The following is a 12,885-nucleotide window of genomic DNA, read 5'->3' on the forward strand; positions in this document are numbered from 1 at the left end:
AAAAGACAGAATCCCAAGCAGACTCCATGCTGAGTGTGGAGCCCCATGTGGGACTTGATCTCATTACCCTGAGATCTTTACCTGAGCCAAAACCATGAGTCAGACATTTAACTGACTGTGCCACCCAGGTGACCCAACATATTAAAAATATCAAATGAAAAAACTGTCAACCAAGAATGCTACCTGACAAAGCTCCCTTCAGAAATGGAGGAATAAGGACTCTCCTCTACAAACAAAAACTGAGGGAATTCATCACCACTAAACCTGCTTTACAAGAAATGCTAAAGGGAGTTCTTTCAGTGGAAATAAAAGAACACTAATTAATATAAAAACCTAAGAAGGAAAACTAAAACTCACTGGTAATGGTAGTCACAGTTTGATCCTGTAATATGGTAATTTTGATGCATAATTCAACGGAAGCTCTAGATTAAAAGTTTATAAAAACACAGTAAAAATAACCATAACCACAATAATCTTATTAGTTACACAACATTTAAAAATATGTAAATCACAACATCAACCTAAAATGTGAGAGGAAGGAAAGGTAAAAGTGTAAAGCTTAGAACTGTATTGAAGTTAATTTGTTATTAGTTTAAAATATTAATATAGTTTAAAGATATTTTATGTATAAATAAAATATCATGATAAATAACCACAAGGGGAAAATCTGTAGTGATTACACAAAACAACAGGATAAGTCAAAGTACACAGTTAACACAAGACATCAAAACACACAAAAAAGGTAACAGGATAAAAAACAAGGAACAGATCCACAAAACCCCAGAAAACAATTAACAAAATGGCACTAGTAAGTTGTTACTTTAAATACAAATGGATTAAGTTCACCAATCAAAAGATACAGAAATGATGGTGGAATACATTAAAGGGGCGGTGCACCGGAGTGCCTCAGTGGTTGAGTATCTGCCTTTGGCTCAGATCATGATCCCAGGGTCCTGGGATGGATTCCCACATCAGACTCTCCACAGGGAGCCTGCTTTTCCCTCTGCCTATGTCTCTGCTTCTCTTTGTCTCTCATGAATAAATAAATAAAATCTTAAAAAAAAAAAAGATCCATTGATATGCTGCTTACAAGAGACCCAACTATAGCCTTAAAGACACACACAAAGACTGAGAGAAAGGATGGAATCATTTCAAGCAAATAAAAAAAGTGTAGCGGTAGCTACAGACAAAGGAGACCTTAAACTAAAAATTGTAAAAAGGGAAATTATTATAAAATGATAACAAGGTCACTTCATCAAGAAGATATAATAATTATAAATATTTATGCACCTAGGATCAGAGTACCTAAATACATAAAGTAAAAACCAACAGAGCTAAAGGAGAAATAGAGTAATACGATAATAATTGGGGACTTTAATACCCCACTGTGAATAATGAACAGGTCATCTAGACAGAAAATTAATACAGTAAGAGCAGATTTGAACAACACTACAGACTAAATAGGCTTCACAAATGCATATCCAACAACAGCAGAATACACATTCTTCTTAAGTGAAAATGGAATGTTTTTTAAGATAAACCATATGTTAGGCCCCCAAAACAAGTCTTAGCAAATTCAAGATTGAAATCATACCAAGTATTTTCTCTAGCCACAATGGTATGAAACTAGAAATCATTAACAAGAGGAAAATTGGAAAAAACTGGAAAATTCACAGATATATGGAAATTAACACTCTCAAATAACCAACAAATCAAAGCCAGAAAGAGACACCACCAGAAAAATAAATAAATAAATAAAGACAACATCCCTGGTGAAAACAGATGCAAGAATTCTCAACAAAATACTAGAAATCCAAATTTAGCAGCACATTAAAGGAATCATTTATCATGACCAAGTGGAATCTTTACTTGGGATGCAAGCAAGTATACTTCAACATACAGAAATCAACAATGTGATATACCACATTAGTAAATTGAAAGAAAAAAATCATATAATCATCTCAATAGATACAGAAAAACCATATGACAAAATTCAACATCTATTCATGATAAAAGCTCTTAAAGCGTTAGGTATAGAACGAACATACCTCAACATAATAAAGGCCATATATAATCTCAGAGCTAATACCATACTCAATAGCAAAAGGATGAAAGCTTTAGCTTTTCCTGTAAGATCAGGGGAATGAGACAAGGGTGCCCACTCTCACCACTCCTAGAGCAATCAGGTTAAAAAAGAAAAAAAGAAAAGACAAGACATCAGAATTGGGAGAGGAAAAAACAAACCTGTCTCTATTTGAGAAGACATGATTTAAAAAAAAAAAATTTATTTACTTATTTGACAGAGTGAGAGCACAAGTAGGGGGAGCTGCAGAGGGAGAGGGAGAAGCAGACTCCCCGCAGAGCATGGAGCCCTGATGTGGAGCTCCATCCTAGGACCCTGAGACCATGACCTGAGCTGAAGGTGGATGCCTAAGCTACAGAGCTGCCCAGGCACCTTGACATGATTCTACACAGAGAAAATAATCCTAAAGACTACACCAAAAAACCCCCAAATTCAGTCAAGTTGTAGGATACAAAATTAGGTACAAAATTAATCTACAAAAATCAGTAATGTTTTTCTACCCCTAACAATGAATTACCTGAAAAAGAAAGAAAACAATCCCATTTACAATAACACCAAAAACAATAAAATTCTTAGGAATAACCTTAACTAAGGAGGTAAAGATCTCTATTCTGATAAACATAAGACATTATCAAAAGATATAAAAGAGGGCACAAATAAATAGAAAAAGGTAACCTATGTTCATTCATGGGAGGAATTAATAATATTGTTCAAATGTCCATACCACCCAAAGCTATCTACAGATTCAATACAATCACTACCACAAATTCCAATGGCATTTCTTAAAGTAGTAGAAAAAAAAATCCTAAAATTTACATGGAACCACAAAGATACTGAATAGTCAAAGCAGGAAGCATCACACTTCCTTATTTCAAGGTATACTATATGGCTACAGTAATCAAAACAGAATGGTACTGGCATAAAAACAAAGAGATCAGTGGAGCAAAAATAAGAGCCCAGATATAAATCCAAGTATATATCATCAGTTAATATTTGACAAGGGAGCCAAAAATACTTATTGGAAAGGTGCTGGGAAAATTGGATATTCACATGTAAAAGAATGAAACTCAATCCCTATCTTATACTACTTTGAAAAATTAACAAAATGGATTAAAGACTTAAACATTAAGACCCAAAATGATGAAACTTCTAGAAGAAAACATTGGAAAAAAGCTCCCTGACATGGATCTTGGTGATAATTTTTTGGATAGGACACAAAAGCACAAGCAACAATATAAAAAATGGGACAACACAGTTTCAAACTAAAAAGCCAGAAATGGGACAACAAATGAGACAATATAGTTTCAAACTAAAAAGCTTCTACAAAGCAAAAGAAACCATCAACAAATTAAAAAGACAATCTACTGAACAGGAAAAATATTTGCAAGCCACATATCAGATAAGGTGTTAATATCCAAAATATATAAAGAAATTCTAAAGCTCAACAGCAAAAAAAATAAAGTAAACAAAAATCCAATTAAAAAGACCTGAATAGACATTTTCCAAAGAAGGTATATGAAAGGCCAACAAGTATATGAAAGATGCACAACATCACCAGTCATTAGGGAAATGCATATCAAAACCACAATGAGGGATCCCTGGGTGGCACAGCGGTTTGGCGCCTGCCTGTGGCCCAGGGCGCCATCCTAGAGACCCGGGATCAAGTCCCACGTCGGGCTCCCGGTGCATGGAGCCTGCTTCTCCCTCTGCCTGTGTCTCTGCCTCTCTCTCTCTCTCTGTGTGACTATCATAAATTAAAAAAATAAAAAAAAACCACAATGAGATATTATCTTATGCATATTAGAATGGCATCATCAAACAGACAAGAGGTAACAAATGCTGGTAAGGACATAAATAAAAGGGAAGCCTTGCACATGACTGGTGCCACTATGAAAAAAGTATGGAGGAACCTCAAAAAACTAAAAGTACAATGACCCCATGATCTAGCAATTCTACTTTTGAGAATATATCCAAAGGAAACAAATACACTAACTCTAAAAAATATCTGCATCTCCATGTTCATAGCAGCACGGCCAAGACGTGAAAACATTCTAAGTATCAATCGATGGATGAATGGATAAAGATGTTGTGGTGTATACATACAAATACAATGGAGTATTATTCAGCTATAAAAAAATGAGGAAATCCTTCCATTTAGGAAAGCATGAATGACCTTGAAAGTATTATGCTAAGTAAAACAATTCAGAAAGAAAATTACTGTATGATCTCACTTACAGGTGGAATATTTAAAAAAATTCTAGAAAAAGATCATACAATAACCATATAAGAAATAACATTAATAAAACATGTTAATATTATGTTTTTATTATGACATAAATATTAACTATTCTTAATAGTTTATGGTTTTATAACAAGGTAATTAATTCTGTGGTTACCAGGGGAGAAATGGGGAGAAGGGGATATTGGAGAAAGATGGTCAAAAGGTATAAACTTCCAGTTATAAGATAAATACTATATATGTACATACAACATGGCTACAGTTAACATGCTGTATGATATGCATGCAAGTTGTTAGAAGAATAAATCCCAAGGGTTGTCATCACAGGTTTAAAAAAAAAACAACCTTTTTTTGTTTCTTATTTTGCTTTCTCTTTTTATTGAATCTATGTAAGGTAATGGATGCTTATGAAACCTACTGTAGTAATCATTTTACAATACACACAAACTACTAGTGTATACCTTAAATTTATAGTGTTGTATGTCAGCTATATCTCAATGTACCTAGAAAATTAAAAAAAGAATGAGGCAGGTTTTATAGACACTGTGAGTTTATACATACATATATTACACACACAATAATATGTAAAGAAGACCAAAATATGTTTCAGTAAAAAAAAAAAAAAAAAACATACTAAATAGTGTGCATGGTACACTTCCACTTGTAGTTAGAGAACAAAAAAAGGATATACATATATGAACTTGCACATCTAAGACAATTCTTAACAGTGATTATTTTGTGGGAAGTGGTCTACAAGGATAGCACAGAAGGGATACTGATGTTTCATTGTATACTTCTTTGTATTATTTGAATTTTTCAGCGTTTTGTAATGCTTGTATTATTTTCCAACAGAAAAATTATCTTAAATACTAACATAAAATGCTGTTAACAATTGTTCTAAATGGGTAGATTCAAAGGACCCTATAAATTTATTCTCTGCAATGTTTTTAAACCCTTTAATAATAAATATCTCATAAATTCATTGTAAATCTTCTCCCACCAAAATTGTTAAAAAAAAAAAAATTGTAAACTACATCATAAAATCCAGCCAATTCCCTGAATTGTTCTATAATAAAAAATTAGGATCTCAACAAATGCTATTTTTTACAAGTAGTTCCTTTTTTTTTCAACATTAGAAATCTTTCATTTTTCTAATATTCAATAAGGGATTGGGTGAAGATTTAATAATAATAAGGATTTAATATAATAAGGATTATAAGATATAATAAGGATTTAATATGGAGAGAATAAATATGGTTTACCATGCTAAAAACACTTTTGGCACATAAAAAATTTAAAACTATGATTTATACTCATCAAGTTTCAGAAACAAAAAGAACTTCAGAATCATTCCATTCATTCCTCAATGAAGCAACTGAAATCTCTCAGTTAAGAGAGCTGCACAAAGTCAGAGTAGGACAAGAACAAAACTGACCTCTTGGTTTGACATCCATCTCTCCTAATTAGCTTCATTTTTTAGAAATAATACAGAATAGGTAAGTGAGGCAAAGGCAGGCCTTCTGGATTTGGGTTTCTGAAGGGTGAAAGGGCAGGAAAATGCTTAGGGCAGATTATCTAGCCACTAGAGTATGTTATGGCAGGGAAAGATGCAGGAAAAGGGCCTAATATTAGTTTAACTCTGGTTCTGAATAAGTTAGGAAGGGTAAGAGAAGATGATGAATCAATTCTTACTTCTGAAAATGGTTTACAGTAGACGCCAATATTGTTTTTATCACCAAGAAACAAATACCTACTTGAGGGTAGCTCTAGGGCCAAGGGAATTTGAATGCCAATCTCTGACAGGAAAATCTATCAAAAGAAAGATTGTATTCAAACTTCCTTTCACATCTGTATGGTACTCAGGTTACTCAAACCATTCCCCAGAAGTCTTTACAAATTTCTAAAAAGAGAGAGAAAGCCTTGTTAATAGTTTGTTTTCTAACAAGGTAATTCATTCTGTGCCAATTTTATGTTAAGACAGAGTTGGATTTTTTTTAATGTGTACCCTACAGTTTACTGGTATCCTTTTAATAACATATATATGGTATTACATATATGATCTTTTCACAAAACTTAGTGGATAATTTCTCATTCATGATTAAGGGCTCTTATGAGAGTTACAACTCATAGTATTTGTTTTATTAGTCTTATCTATGACTCATATACTACTGCATCCTTTGATCAAAAATGCAACCCCCAACTCCAAGTCTTTCTTTACCTTTAGCCTCTATTGGAGGCCAGTCACGGGCCGACCAGCAATAGCACAATTTGGCAGGCATTAAAAGAAACTGCATTTTGGGGGCATAATTAATGAAGTTGCTAATAAAAAACCCTGTTTTTTTTTTTTTTAGATTTACCTGAGAGAGAGAGAGAGTGTGTGTGTGTGTGTGTGTGTGTGTATATGTAAGTGAGCATGAGGGGTGGACATAGAGGGGAAAAGGAGAGGGAGAGAATCTCAAGTAGATACTCCCCGCTGATTGCAGAGCCCAATGCAGGGCTCCATCTCACAACCCTGAGATCATGACCTAAGCCAAAAGCAAAAGTTGGATGCTTAACCAACTGAGGCACCCAGGCATCCCAGAACTGCTTATGTTAAATCAGTGATTCTCAAAGGGTGGTGCAGGGAGTCTTCTAAAGGTCCCTTGGACACTCTCAGGAGTCTGAAAGTTCAGAACACTTTTATAATGCAGTATTGTTTTCACTCACTGTCATGAATATATAGAATTTTCCAAAGGCTATGTGTGATATTATATAAAGGAAAGTGTCAACATCCAGAAAATCTGCTTAATACAATGAACAAGTAAGTACACAAGTGGTGTGACAGTACAAAAAGTTCATGGATTCATGGCTTCAGATTCCGCATTGCCACAAACTTATGAGAAAGAAACACCATTAAGTTTTGATGTAGTATCAAAGAGGCATATCCAGTTATCTAAATATTCTTCCATTTTCTAACTCCTATAGACATTTGTGTGAGGCTGCATTTTTTAAATATTTATCAACCATAATAACACTGCAACAGACTGAATGCAAAAGCAGCTATAAATACCCAGTTGTCCTCTATTAAGCCTGACATCAAAGAAACTTGCAAATATATAATATGCCACTCTTCTTCCAATGTATTTTTGGTTTAGAAGATACAATATTTTTCATTAAAAACTGTTATGATAACATGTAGTGAGTTGCTTATCATTATTTTTAGGTAAATTAAGAAATATTTTTAAAGGTTCTCAGTTTTAATTTCTGATACAGTAAATATCAATAGATATGCCCACATAAACAAAAGCTTCTGGGGAAGGGGGTCTGCAATAATTTTTAAACATATACACCGGTCTTGAGACTATAAACTTGGGCAATCACTGTATTATATAACTAAAAATGTTTTTCTGCTGTAAAAGCACACCTCTACATCTTTTTTGCAGCTTTTTTATAATTTGTTGCAACTGTATTTAAATATTAAATTAGCACATTGCCATTAATATTAAAGTAAATAAATATATTAAAATGGGACTGCTACTATGACAAAACTCTACACAATAAATTTATTGAAGTGAAAGCCAAAATAATGGTATAAAGCCAACCATAAGTAAATATGTAGTCTGATTTAGCTGCCTGCCTCTTTGTACAGAATTCAGCAAGTTTAACCACATCAGGTGGTTCTTCATCGCTGTATACGGTCCAGGATGGCGCAGACCACATCATATAAGGGAAAATAGCAGTCATGGGTGGTTTCCTCCACTCACACCTTTGGGTGTTTGTCTCCCTAATCATGTATCCACTTCTAAACTACAGTGCTCTTATATCACTCTGTGAATTCTCTCAGTTCCATCAACTAACAAAATAAGCCTGCACCCAACTTAGAGGATGAAATTCAGAGAGAATTTGCACAGCTAAATTATTTACACATGACCTTGAAAAATACTTTTTGTCCCCTCCCCTAAGAAGGAAATGTAACTCAAAAAGGGAATAATAACTGGCCTGAAATCCTTCCTGGAATGAGACAATCTATAAACAAAAATGCTGCCTGCCACAGCTTAAGGACAGACTCTTTTTTTAAAAAAAATTTTACTCATTTATTCATGAGAGACACAGAAAAAGAGACTCGACCCTGGGTCTCCAGGATTACACCTTGGGCTCAAGGCAGCGCTAAACCGCTGAGCCACCTGGACTGCCCCTTAAGGGCAGTTAAAATAAAGTTTTAAAAGAAAAAGCTACACCAAGTGAAAGAAAAAACACCATTCTTAGGAAAGAGCAACACAGAACTTGAAAACAGCACTACTAATATTTCAGTTTAATTACAAAGGATACTCAGGACTTTCCTGGGTCTTAATGTGTAAAATGAAACATATCACAATTGAGGTCCTACATTTTTCCTTTACCCAATTAATGGTAGTAAGTATAACCTACTGAATTTGAAGAAAAAATATTAATTTAGTGTCGGGTAAAGTAATAAAAATGAGTAAATCAATGAGGCACAAAAGTAAAAGCTAAATTTCACACCAAATTAAGAAACTAAATAATAAATATTTCAAATTTTGGGTTGATTACTGAGATTATGAAAGATATATATAATGGGCCAAAGACCTTAGGAAATATGAAAAGGTAAGCTAAAAAATAGAGAATTACCCTCAGGTGCATTGCCGAGGCTCCTCCATTCAGAAGAGAGCTAGTATATGGTGTGATAGCTGAAATAAGATTGATTTAAGAGAAGGAGTTTCATGATAACATATTAAGTGTCAATTCCAATATAACTTCAAACACAACAGAAATGAAGTAGTTTATATCTCCCAACCAAACTCTGAGACTTACAGCTAATTAACTCAACACTCCTAAAATTTGAGAGTAAACTTCTGAAACCAAGCTATTCCCTCATGTGCATAAAACATTCATAACCTCTTATGAAAATAATAACAAAAAAAGAAACTTTGAAATTTGAAAATCAAAGTTCAAACATAATTTTGTCATCCAGAGAAAACTGAAACTATTTACAATTACTCTAAAGAAAATAAAATATATAGGCATAATCTAACAAAACCTGTAGGATCTATAGCCGGAGAATGACAAAATGATGGTGGAAGAAATCAGAGATGACCTAAATAAATGGAGGAATATACTATGTTCAAGAGTAGGAAGGTTCAACATATCAATTCTCCACAAATTGATTCATGTTTAATGCATTTCCCATTAAAATCCCAGGAAGGTGTTTGTAGACAAAGACAAGCTTATCCTGTAGTTGATATGGAAAGGAAAAGGACCTAGAAGAGTTAAAACAGCCAAACTTTTAAAAATAAAGCATAACATGAGAGGAACTACTCTACCTGATGTTACGGCTTACTATGTTGCCTAGAATGAAGAACGGTATTGGCAGAGGGACAGACACATAAACCAATATAACAGACTAGAGAAACCAGAAATAGACCCACAAAAATATGCCCAACTGATTTTTGATAAAGGTGCCAAATTCAATGGAAGAAGGATAGCCTTTTAACAAATGGTACTGGAGTAACTAGGCACCACAGGCAGGAAAAAAAAAAAAAAAAAAACCTCAACTTAAACCTTACATCTTATACAAAAATTAACTCATTGTACTTGAAAGTAAAACATAAAACCATAAACCTTTTGGATAAAAACACAGTAGAAAATCTCTGGGGCTACAGAGAAAGGATGATAGAAATAGGCAAAGAATTCTTAGACTTTACACCAAAGCACAATTCATAAGAAAAATCTGATAAACTACAATTACATCAAAATTTAAAACTTTCCCTCTGAAAGACCCTGTGAAGAAGATGAAAAGACAAGCTACAGACTAGGAGAAAATATTTGCAAACCACATATCTGACGAAGAACCTGTAACTAGAACTTAAAAAGATCAGTAAATGATACAATTAGAAAATAGGCAAAAACATGAACAACATGAAAATAATCTACAGATGGCAAATAAGCACATGAAAAGATGTATATCATTAGCCATTAGGAACAATACAAGTTAAAACCAGAAAATAGGACTATACACCTATCAGAATGGCTACAATACAGAAGAGTAGTAACATCAGATGGTGGCAACAAGGATGTGGAAAAATTGGATCACTTATACATTGCCAGTAGAAATGTAAAATAGCACTGCCATTCTACAAAGAGAATGGTGTTTCTTACAAAACCAAAATTGCATTTGTCATACAAGTCAACCAAATGCACTTTGAGGCATATATCCCAGAAAAAAGAAAATTTATGTTCACACAAAAATCTGTATATGAATGATCACAGCAGCATTATTAGTTAAGAGCTAAAAACTGGAAACAACCCTGATGTCCTCCAATGGGATGTGCCATAACACTGTAATACATCCATACCATGGAATACTACTCAGGAATAAAAAAAGAACACACTATTGATATATACAACAACTTGGATGGAACTCAAGGGGAAAAAAATGAAATCTATTCATCTCAAAAGCCTAAATACCACATGATTTCACTTATATAACATTCTTAAAATGACAAAATTATAGAAATAGTGAACAGATTAGTGGATGTCACAGGTTAGAGAGAAGGCAAGAAGGTAGCTGTGTTTATAAAAGCTGGTAACACAGGATCCTTGTAATGGAATTGTTCTGCATTTTGACTCTGGTGGTGGTCACATAAATCCACATGTGATAAAACTGAATAGAACTAAACATATATATACACACACACACACAAACACAAATGAATGCATGGATTGTATCACTGTATCAAAAACAAAGCTCCTGGTTGCAATAATATACTGTAGTTATGCAGTATGTTACCACTGGAAACTGGATGAAAGGTATATGGGATCTCTGTATATAATTTTCATACAACTGCTTATCAATCTATACAATTAACTCATAAAGTTAAAAACATTTTTTTTTATATCTAGCATGAAAAAAAAATGAGGCCACTATGGAGTTAACAACTATTTCAAAGACATTACTACAGATGACTGATTTTCATGCTGCCAAGTGGGCAGCTATATAATTAACCTCTATCTACTACTCAGAATCCAGACTTCTGTTTTTCCTCTTTTCCTTCTTTCTCCTCTTCCTCCCAAAGTTCCATAAATCTCCTTTATAACGCTATAAGAGAGAACCACAGTATATGTGGGTGTATTTATGTGTGTGTGTCTACATTGCAGCACCATGTTCTTTAGTTTTATACATACACAGAACTGTGTTTTGTTTTTTATCATTATTAGCATTCTGTGCTCTTGGCTCCCAATTTTAAAATCCATGATATAGTGCATTTTATACATTCTTTTAAAAATAAATTAAATTGTTGTGACAATATTTGCTTTCAGTCTCTACCCCCACCCCACCTCAAGGTAAATTTCCCTGTTTGCTCTGCAGTTTGAGTTGATCACTGATGAATCCTACACAATGGAGTATCTTCTGTGCACTGAAACAGAGATGATTACTGTTGGTATAGAATAGCATAGAATAAGTTAGGCACTTTTCCTGACCACTGATGTACACTGTATTACTAAGCTACTGCCCCTGGACTTAGCATTGGTACACTGAACATGGTATACTACACAGAGAAGTACTATAACATACCATGTATTAAAAAACACCTAATTAGGGGTGCTTGGGTGGCTCAATTGATTAAGGGTCTGCCTTCGGCTCAGGTCCTAGGATTGAGCCCTGCATGGCATCATCAGGCTCCCTGCTCAGTGAGGAGTCATCGTTTCCCCCTGACTCTCCCCCTGCTCATGCTTGTGTGCTCTCTCTAAAATAAATAAAATAAAATAACACCTGTTCAGAGAGCTCTCACAGCAGACATTATTCCCATACTTTTTCCCTAGTTTTGCTTTCCAAACTACTCATATATCTTATTAAGCCCTAACTCAGGGCTTCTGTTTTGATATACACATAAATATATACATACATATATATACATTGTATATGTATTAGTTGCATGCAATTTTATCAAGTATACATGATACACACACTCATATACCACGTAGTATCTAATATAAATTCTTTGTGTAACAGTCATAACAGTCATCGGGTAGTACTATTTTTTCAACTTGTTCCAAGAAAAATATCTTTTTAAAAGCTTTGCTATATCCTCAGAGTAGTAACTCAACATTCTTCCACCTACCTCTCATATTAGTTTCTATTTGGGGGAATAAGGGTAAAGCCCTGCCCCCAAAAATGTCTTTATAAATGTTCAAAGAAATAAAAACAAAGTATTTTTCATGTGGCATTTCTTATACAATGGCCCCAAATGTCAGTTTTATACACTATAGCTATTAGTGCATCATTTCTCAATTTTACAGAAACAATCAGATAATCAAATAATGTATTTTCCCAAAATGACTAAGATTCATGGAATTAAACACTCATTCATTAACAGGTAGCCCAATAATGTATAATTTTTTTGTATATTGCTCTTAAATATGCAATCTTAATTTTTCCCTAATGTCTTACTCAGAAAGACAATTTTAAAAATATTCAAAAAATAGTTTTTGTTTCCAAGCATATGCTGAACTGTAATAAGCAATCTTAACAGAGCACATTAAATACTTGATGAAAAACAACACAGAG

At 33.8% G+C, this 12,885-nt stretch overlaps 1 protein-coding gene across 11 annotated transcripts in view; it reads right to left on the reverse strand.

Annotated features, from left to right (window-relative positions):
- Positions 1–12,885, reverse strand: part of LCA5 (lebercilin LCA5) — an 83,695-nt gene that overhangs the window by 31,982 nt on the left and 38,828 nt on the right. The window lies entirely within an intron of this gene.

This window comes from Canis lupus, chromosome 12 (genome assembly GCF_003254725.2).
Source record: "Canis lupus dingo isolate Sandy chromosome 12, ASM325472v2, whole genome shotgun sequence".
Taxonomy (NCBI): Eukaryota; Metazoa; Chordata; class Mammalia; order Carnivora; family Canidae; genus Canis; species Canis lupus.